Here is a 9,778-nt window from a genome sequence, read left to right on the forward strand (position 1 = left end):
CACTGGCGTTGTGACGGCCTTGTCGAGCATGGCGTTGTGCATTACGGTGAAAGTTGGCTGCCTGATTTTAAACTGAGTACAAACTTGGACCTTACTGACGCGATCTGAACGTCAATGAATGAAATACCTTTACTCCACCACGATACTTCTTGCAGCGAACTGTAAGCTACGAACGCGAAGTGACAGCATCTATTAGGGCAAGTTAGAGGTTTGATTGCTACGGTTCGATAAACGCTGATCTTTACTTTCTTCAGCTCACTACTCCAGCCTTTTCTTTATTGCTTACTCTTTCTCTCTTATTTCACTCCCTTCGTATCGGTTCCTTTAGGGCGTGGTTGAGGCGTCCTTGGAAAGCGATGCCTTTCCTTTTCTGAAAACTAGTTTTAAGAAACTGGCTAGAGCGCTCGGCTACTGAGCCGGCGTTCCCGAGTTGGAGCCCGGTCGCGGCGGCGACGTTTCGATGCAGGAAAAACGAGGCTCGAATGTCCACAGAGATGTGAGACAATTACTGTGCATTTACTTTCCTCGAAAACCATTTTTAAAACTATTTTTTCTTTCATGGGTATGAATTCTTGAAGGGTTCCCCCAAGAACCACATCATTGCCACATCACACCAGTTATGCTCCGAATAATTTGTGGAGATTAAAAATTCAATATGGAAAAAAATAAGGGGCAGTAACTTTCTCACTCTTGCTTGTTGCTGGACACCTCAACGGCGGGGAGAGTGAACGGATGAAGGGGAAGAGATGAAACTGAAAACAGTTTTTGTGGAAAGGAAATGGTGCAGTAACTGTCCCGAACTGCGCCATGAGGGGTTGTATTGGACGGGAAAACATTTTTTGTTAGCACTAAACTTCAGTGGGCCTGGCTCTTGGCCACCTTGTGAGCCCACTCAGTGGCCAGGATTGCGTGAACGGATCTGAGCTGGCCATTATAGCCTCCCACCGCTATAGAGGAGGGACTTGTGCTAAGTATGTAGGTGGCGGCGCCTTTTTGCAGCTCCATAGAATGGTATCGTATCCGGCTATCTAAAATAGAGGGGATCATAAGGACGGAAGGTAAAGCAGGCATGGGACTGCCCCAATGCACCCCGGCGGAAAGACTTCTTAAACTGAGGGTCTACAACATCATTACGGAACTATGCGAGGTACATAGATTTGCACAAATAAGGAGGTTCGCAACCACACCCGTGGGGTGGAAGATCCTGAGCAACGTAAGACTACATGACAGAATCCCGGACAGAAACGCGCGGGCAAAGTTACTAACCGAAGTGAGAATGTTAGTGACTTTTAAACCTATTCCAAAAAAACATGCACCCTGCTTATCACAAAGGCAAGAGAAGAGCAAAACCAAAGGCCCTTAAAGCCAAGCTAGAAGGCTCGGAATACACAACCTATGCAGATGCGGCGCAATACGAAAGAGGCGACACCTTTGTGGCCATGGGCGTCAACGACTTGGGTAAAACATTAACTGCCGGTTCGGTCAAAACGAAGAACTCAGGGACTGCGGAGGAGGCAGCTAAAGGACTCCAAGGTCGCTGTAAACAATTTCGCGCGGAGTAGGATTTCCAAGGAGACAAAACGAATCCTAAGACATCGAGATAGAACCAAAGTGAGGTGCAATTATTATGGGTGCCGGTACACTAAGGGAACAGGGAAAACCAGTTGGCTCACAGTATAGCTCGTGTTTATGTCAGCCGAACAGTGAGCCGGGTTGAGTCCCGAAATTTCACGATATATAGATTTATATCCTTTCACGACTACGACATACGAATTTATATCCTTTCAGGACTACACCAATTAGTTTAAACTGGAAAGGAGAATCTATCTGCCACCAGACGCGAAGCTCGACAAAAGCGAGGAGGTAAAGTGGCGTCTGCTACAGACGCCATGAGGGAAGGAAGTGAAAGAAGAAAGAGAGAAAGAGATCCGTAGTGGAGGGCTCCAGAATAATTTTGAACACCTGGGGATCTTTACGTGCACTGACGTCGAACAGCACAAGGGCGCCTATAGCGTTTCTCCTCCATCGAAGCGCAGCCAGGGAATGAAAGAAGAAAGAGAGAAAGAGGTCCGTTGTGGAGGGCTCCAGAATAATTTCGAACACATGGGGACCTTTACAGTGCACTGACATCAAACAGCCCAAAGACGCCTTTAGCGTTTCTCCTCCATCGAAGCGCAGCCAGGGAGTGAAAGAAGAAAGAGAGAAAGAGGTCCGTAGTGGAGGGCTCCAGAATAATTTTGAACACCTGGGGATCTTTAACGTGCACTGACGTCGAACAGCACAAGGGCGCCTATAGCGTTTCTCCTCCATCGAAGCGCAGCAAGGGAATGAAAGAAGAAAGAGAGAAAGAGGTCCGTTGTGGAGGGCTCCGGAATAATTTCAAACACCTGGGGACCTTTACAGTGCACTGACATCGAACAGCCCAAAGACGCCTTTAGCGTTTCTCCTCCATCGAAGCGCAGCCAGGGAGTGAAAGAAGAAAGAGAGAAAGAGGTCCGTAGTGGAGGGCTCCAGAATAATTTCGAACACCTGGGGACCTTTAACGTGCACTGACGTCGAACAGCACAAGGGCGCCTATAGCGTTTCTCCTCCATCGAAGCACAGCCAGGGAATGAAAGAAGAAAGAGAGAAAGAGGTCCGTTCTGGAGGGCTGCGGAATAATTTCGAACACCTGGGGATCTTTACCGTGCACTGACATCGAACAGCCCAAAGGCGCCTTTAGCGTTTCTCCTCCATCGAAGCGCAGCCAGAGAGTGAGAGAAAAAAGAGAGAAAGAGGTCCGTTGTGGAGGGCTGTGGAATGATTTGGACCAGCTGGGGATATTTAACGTGCACTGACATCGCACAGCACTAGGGCGCCTTTAGAGTTTCGCCTACATCGAAGCGCGGACACCGCGGACGAATCCGAAGCCGGGAACTCCGGCTCAGTAACCGAGCACTCTAACCAGTGAGCCGCCGCGGATGACGAAAAAAAGCACCCTTGCGGAGGGCTCCACTTTATTTTACACTCCTTGAGGTTCTTTAACTAGCACACGAAAGTGTTTGGCCTCCATGGAAAGCGCTCGCCGCCCCTGGTATAGTGAACAGGTTGAAGGGGCGCGCTCTTTCTGTTGGACCAAGCTCTGAGCCACGGCGCCGGCCATCTCAGTCGACGGACAGACGAAGATATGGCAGCGAAAGACGGGGAACTCACCTGTTTCAGCATCGCAGAGATGAACTCCTTCGGCTGAGGGTCGGCCAAGAGCAGCTCGGAATGCGCGCGCTTCCAAATAGCTCGTGGAGCACCCGCGCGAGTTAACGCGTCTTTTTTTTTCACAACCAGCCCTCGGATGTGATGTGTGCGAAAAAGACAAAGCAAAGTAGACACAGAAAGAAAAAAACGCTTCCGGGCACTCATAATCACCGCGATTAGACGAGGTTACGTGGCCAGTATAGACGCGAATTAAGCAAGCCTCACCGAATCTCTCCTCCAGTCCGGTCGTATAAGTACAGAACACCTCCTTCTGTGACACATTTGACACTTGCGACAATCACGGCATTTCTGAGGGAGACCCCGCAGCACAGAGAGATAGAGAGGGTTTACTGACGGAAAAATTAGATAGGTCGGCCGGAAAAATGTATAACTGACCTGCTACTTTGCACTGTGGAACGGGAAGACTAGAAAAAAGAAGGTCACGATGGGGAATGATGATGATGGGAGGAGGCAGAAGAAAAAAGACAAGGCACACTTTCTAACATTACAAACGGGAGTCAATGCCTGTGTCGCTTAAAAAGCACCCCAGCGTTCGCCCTGCCTGTAGAGTTTTCGAACTATCCGGCGAAGCGCCGAGGATGGAATCCTCTGAGAGGGGCCTAGTGTCCAAGGACTTCAAATAGATGCTAGCATGAGTCTTTCTCGTGCATATGCTGGGCACACCACTAAAACATGCTCTACTGTCTCTAGCTCGCCATATGTGGAACATTCGCGGAGTCGTGTGCTTTTTTCGGGAGACCCGCGTCCACAATGTCCTAGGATTCGCTGCACTCTTCGCCCACTACCGACAAAGCCGACATTAATCGTGGTTATCTACATTGTGCCTTTGTCTCAGTAGCTTTGACTGTGCTTCCCCTCGTCCGCTCGGCCAGCCGCTGGTGCTCCCTCTCACCGACCCTGTCTATGACTGTGACTGGCCTGGTTAGCGCGCAGCTGGCGTTCCTCTCCCCTCGCCATTCGTAGCGATGGCTGCGTTCCTCCTCACACATCCCCGGCGCAAGCTGTGTTACGGCGCGTGCTTGTAAAGGTGCAGCGGATACGGCTATCGTTTTAAAAAAAAATTGGCAGTGGCTTAGCTCGGCTACGCCAGGATATACGTGGCGAGAGGTACGTTTCCTTGGCTGAGCTTGTTGTGGTCACTGTATTGTTAGCATTGAGAGACAGTGGGCTGCATCTCGGCGGCTATGCGCCGTCTGTTACGCTCGGCAGTTGGCATCTCCGTTTGACAAGCCGTTCCTCACTCTGCTCGGGCGTCTCCGCTGCACTCTTCGCGTTCTTACCCTCTTTCTCTCTTTGTTGAGCAGGCCAGGCGGCGACGTCAAGATCGGAAGAGTTAATCTTCTCTTTTTCTATACCGCCGCTAAGCAACGGCCGGACTCTCCTTCTGGACATACATGCCACACTTTGTGATACGGCCGCCCTTTACATCTCCGCCTTTTATACGCAATGCTGTGCATGCGACGCGCAGTTCGGGTGGCAGAGGCGTGAGGCGAGGCGGCGATGATGCGCGCGCCGCGCTTTGTTCCGACGGTAGAGCGCACGCCGCACCTGCTGCTAATCTCCGGTTTCCATAGTAACGGCGCATGCGCACTACTGGTCTCTCCCAGCCACCGCGAAATGGAAAGTGTAGCTCTCGCTACAAAAAATATCACCGCCTGCGTGCATGCTGCAGTGTATTGGTGATTTTCACTACCTAGAGGGAGGGCCTGAAAGGATTCAATATGGTGGTGTCACTGAAGGCTGCTCTGGGCCTATGTGAAATCGGGCTCGTTTTTTGTAATTTCGCGATAAACCCCCCTTTGTTTCCCAGTAGATGGCATCTCGCGTTAGTCGGACAGTCTCTGTTCACGAGGGTTTAAAGGAATGGACGAGAAACAACTGAGGAATTGCTGCATGTCTGGTGTTTGAAAACATTTGGCCGGCGTTAAACTGGAGTGGTTGATAGCCCACGCGCTCTTTGTACATATCTTATTATCACTGACATCGACGGTGAAGAATTGCCTACAGTGCGTGACCTACAAACACCGGGAGGTCAGGTAAGGAATATCCAGCGATTGTCAATTTGAACCCGACCGCGGCGGCTTCGTTTTTATGGAGGAAAAACGCTAAGACGCCTGTGTGCTGTGCGATGTCAGTGCACGTTAAATATCCCCAGGTGGTCGAAATTATCCCGGAGCCCTCCACCACAGCACCTCTTTCTTCCTTTCTTTTTTCACGCCCTCCTTTGTCCCTTCCCTTACGGCGCGGTTCAGGTGTCCAACGATATATGAGACAGATACTGCGCCATTTCCTTTCCCCTAAAACCAATTATTATTATTATTATCACCCTGCTTCCATAAAAAAATGCAGCCAGCGTCTTGAAGTAGTTCAAGTAACGAGCATTAGTGACCGCCATCTTGGATGTATTAATAATATCATCAATTAATTAACATTATAGGCCGACATCTTGGATTTATAAGTGAAGCCTTCAATCAATCACCGATTGAATATAATAGTGAAGTCACCAATCAATTACCAATTGGGTTGCTGTATCGATTTACCACGGGAGTCACCATCTTAAATTCCTCGGACTTGACGCCGAAGAAAGGTGGTAGCAGACCCCAAGAAATCAAGAAACGTGATGAGTAATAGCTAACGTTGTTAACAAGCTATAAAAGTCTGTCAGTCATTGTGGCATGGACGTAGTGCACATATGTGGTTTCCTGCTCAACACCGGCGACGTCCCGCGCGTCCAATCTACAGTTATGGCGTGGGCGGTTGTCGGAATGACGCCGCACACTGTTTCTTTCACGGTCTCCACAAAATGATTAATTATCTTATAAGGCAGCAGTGGAGACGTGTACGTCGTATTCCGTTTCATATCAGTTGTGAATTCTTCATTATCTTCTGCGCTGACAACAGGTAGTGGTGGAAGTTCCCTTCCTTGTCTGTGTGACCACGGAATGGCAGACCCTGGCGCAGTAGGTACTGGGACGCCTGAAAAATAATCTTCAGAGAGCGCTTCGCTATCTCCTGCTGCCTTAAAGTTTGCGTGCTGACTTGGTTACGAACCGACGTCGACTGCAGGCTGCTGCGCTTGTAGACAGCGTTTTTATGCCCTCCTGACTTGTCATGATTGGCAAATTTTTCCTTAGCCTCCTTCCAGTTCGTGATACCAGCCGCCGTGAAGACATCCGGAGCTTGCGGCCGTGCTGGTCTAAAAAACGTCTCGTTGCCTTGCGGTGGCGCATTAGTAGCAGAAAATCCCAGGTACTTCTGTGGCGTAGGAGAGTCAAGGGAAGGTGTCGAACCGGGTTTTTCAAGGAGTCATCATCATCATCAGCCTGACTACACCCACTGAAGGTCAACGGTCTCTCCCATGTCTCTCCAATTAACCCTGACTTTGGCAGCTGCGCCCACGCTATGCCTGCGAACTTCCTTATCTCATCCGCCCACCTAACCTTCTGTCGCGCCCTGCTAAACTTGCCTTCTCTTGGAATCCACTCCGTTACCCTTAAAGACCAGCGGTTATTTTGCCTTCGTATTACATGCCTTGCGCAAGCCCATTTCTCCCTCTTGATTTCGACTAGCATATCATTAACCCGCGTTTGTTCCCTCCCCCATTCTGCCCGCTTCCGGTCTCTTAACGTTACCTCTTTCATTTTTTTAAAGGAATATAGACACCTAATTCTGCTGGCATGTTTTCCTTGACTACAATGATGCGGAAGACACTACTACGCATGAATCACTATGTGATATTCGCATACGGCCGCTAAATAATTGAAAATCGAATTTTGCCACCGCGGTGGTTGAGTGGTTATGGCGCTCGGCTGCTGGCCCGAAAGACGCGGGTGTGATCAGGGCCGCGCGGTCGAATTTTGATGGTCTCGAAATTCTAGAGGCCCGTGTATTGTGCGATGTCAAGGAACCCGAGGTGGTCGAAAGTTCCGGAGCCATTCACTACGGCGTCTCTCATAGCCAGAGTGGCTTTGGGACGTTAAGCCCCCATGAACCATAAACCGAACCATAAACCTAACCATATTCGATTTTTTTCCTCACAAGCTGTTACGGTTTCGGTTTCAACAGCCGACCACGGCGTCAAAGTGTGCTTTCGTGTCACGTGAGGCATGCAAAAACGTCCATAAAATCGCTGCTTCAAAGTTTTAAGTCGCTGCTATGCTGGAGGCAGCCTTCCTCAAGAGCCGCAACGAAAACAAATGCGGAAGCAGCGATTGTATTGCAGTTTTTTCCTACTTCACGTGACCTGTAAGCACACGTTGACGTCACAGTCTTCATTCGGGTGTTGAAACCGAAAGAGCATGGCACAGAAATGCGATTATAAATTTTTTAGCGTTCGTAGGAGAATAACAGCTGGTGATCCACGTATAATAATACCTAACGCATCATTACAAACAAGAAAACACACAACCAAACGTTAGGTGTCTCTACTCCTTTAAGAACGCTAGCTCTTAATTCTCGCACTCGAACGTTTCTTGTCCATCGGAGATATCACGATGGCGGCCGGTCATGTGATCAGATTTCTGCAGCACTGTCCAAATATCACCCCCCCCCCCCCCCCCGCTCACGTGACCGCAGGCGCGCAGTCGTCGGGCCTGCAGGGCCGCCGATTTACCGCCTGTGCAGGCGTTCCGATATATATGTGTGCCGAGACTGTTGCCTAATGTCTGCAGTTTAAAACAAATGTCTGCACAAAAGTTTTGTTCTTTAATCAGCGGCGCTGTACGACTGTAGTTGCCCTGGCTAGGTGCCTCGTGGTACGTGTTCAGTTTCGTTAGGGAGCACAAACTGCAGGCAGCCAACGATCAGAGGACTGCTTTATTTTAGCCTGGACGAGGACCTGCACTTGTTGTTTCCTTTGTCGATAAGATTCCCATTTTCGGCCTATTTCCTCTTCAGATAACTGCGCCCTCTTTGCTTCTCTGTGTGCCCGTGTTGCCAACCGTCGTTTTTCGATGGCCTCCCCAATTTCCTTCTTCCACCAACTTCGTGGCTTCTTGTTTCCTTTCCAGCGGTTTACTCCTTTTACTTGTTTTATTTTTGTGCTAATGAGTAGGTCTGACTGACTATAATCCCACTTTTCCATGGGATGTTTCTCTATTTCTTACTTTATGCAGGCCGCTGTTTGCGCTATTTGTTCGTGATTTAATTTTGCGTACTCTTTTTGACTTCCCTGCATTCCTCTTTTCAGCAGGGCTCCCAACTGTAGACTAATAAGCTTATGATCACTTCCGGGGCTGTACTTCCCCTCATCGTCAATTTCCATTATGGCGAGCTTGCTATGCATCCCCTGCGACATTTCGCAGGTGTATATGGTCGTTTCCTTAGGGAACGATAGCGTTAGGGAGCAGTAAGGCGAAGCCTAGGAACCGGGTGGTACTGCCCTGTCACAAAAGCATTCCAGCCAGCACTATGGACCATTCGCGGAAATCTCTGAGTCAGCATTTTCGCAAGGCCTGGTTTCTAAAAAAGAATGTTTGGTATCTTTGACGACCCTCTCCCATTTTTTGCTGAAACGAAAAGAGTCAAGCTCCCCTTCAGAGTAAACTAAGATGTGCCGCAACAGTTGGCCTCAAGATGGTTCCCTGAAAGCTGAGGAAAGAGTACAATGGTACAACAAAGTGTAGAAGGGATCGCGGCGGCATGGCAGTAAGGGCTAGGCAGGAAATGGGCCTTTGCTCTCCTGCCGGCAGGAGTGGCCTTGCTCGCACTTAATTTTCTTAACTTTCAAAATGTAACGCAAGACATCTTCCAGGATAATCTTTTCCAACCGAGAACCCTTGTTTCAAGACGGCAATCTGGCATCCTGTTTCGAAAAAGAGAGAGGGAGATGTGCTTTTCCCTGTGGATCTTTCCATGGGAAACGTCCCAGGCCGCAAAAGCGACGATCACCGATTTTGTTGAAAAAAAAAAGGTCAGGTAATTTTCGAGTATGTGAATACTGTTTTTCCGAAGTATTTTCGCTGAAAAATGTTTTTTTCTTTCTTTAAAGAGTGCTTTTTAAGAAAATCAGTCCCGAAGTTGGCAAAAAGTGATGCTTTTTGCTAGATTGAGACCTAAATTAAGCATAAAGGTCCTCGAGATTAACATAGTTGAGATAACTAAGCAAACACATACACTTAATAGGTTACAATACACAATGTTTTGTTCGAGTAAATTTTGTTTGACGCGAAAAAAAAATTTTGAATTTCACAACCAGTGTCATTGGGCGGCACTGCCCAACTGTGCTTTCACTGAGTGAGAGGTACGCACCGCAGCTCAATTTGGGTGCGCCTGTAAACTCTGGATTCAGTATATCTGGGTCAATGCTATTTTTCAGCGTAAACGGTAGTAAAATAACCGTTGGTGCTATTGCCGTGTTTTGGTTTTACTGTAAAAGTACATTTGTGTAAAAAAAATTTGCAATTTTTTTGATGGTGTGGCATCACAGTATAAGAATAAAAAGTACTTTCTCCATCTCTGCTACCAGGGAAAAGATCACAGTCTTTTGGCAGAGTGGAATTTCTTCACTACAATCACTCGGAGAAAG

Source organism: Amblyomma americanum, chromosome 1 (assembly GCF_052857255.1).
Source record: "Amblyomma americanum isolate KBUSLIRL-KWMA chromosome 1, ASM5285725v1, whole genome shotgun sequence".
In the NCBI taxonomy this organism is placed as follows: Eukaryota; Metazoa; Arthropoda; class Arachnida; order Ixodida; family Ixodidae; genus Amblyomma; species Amblyomma americanum.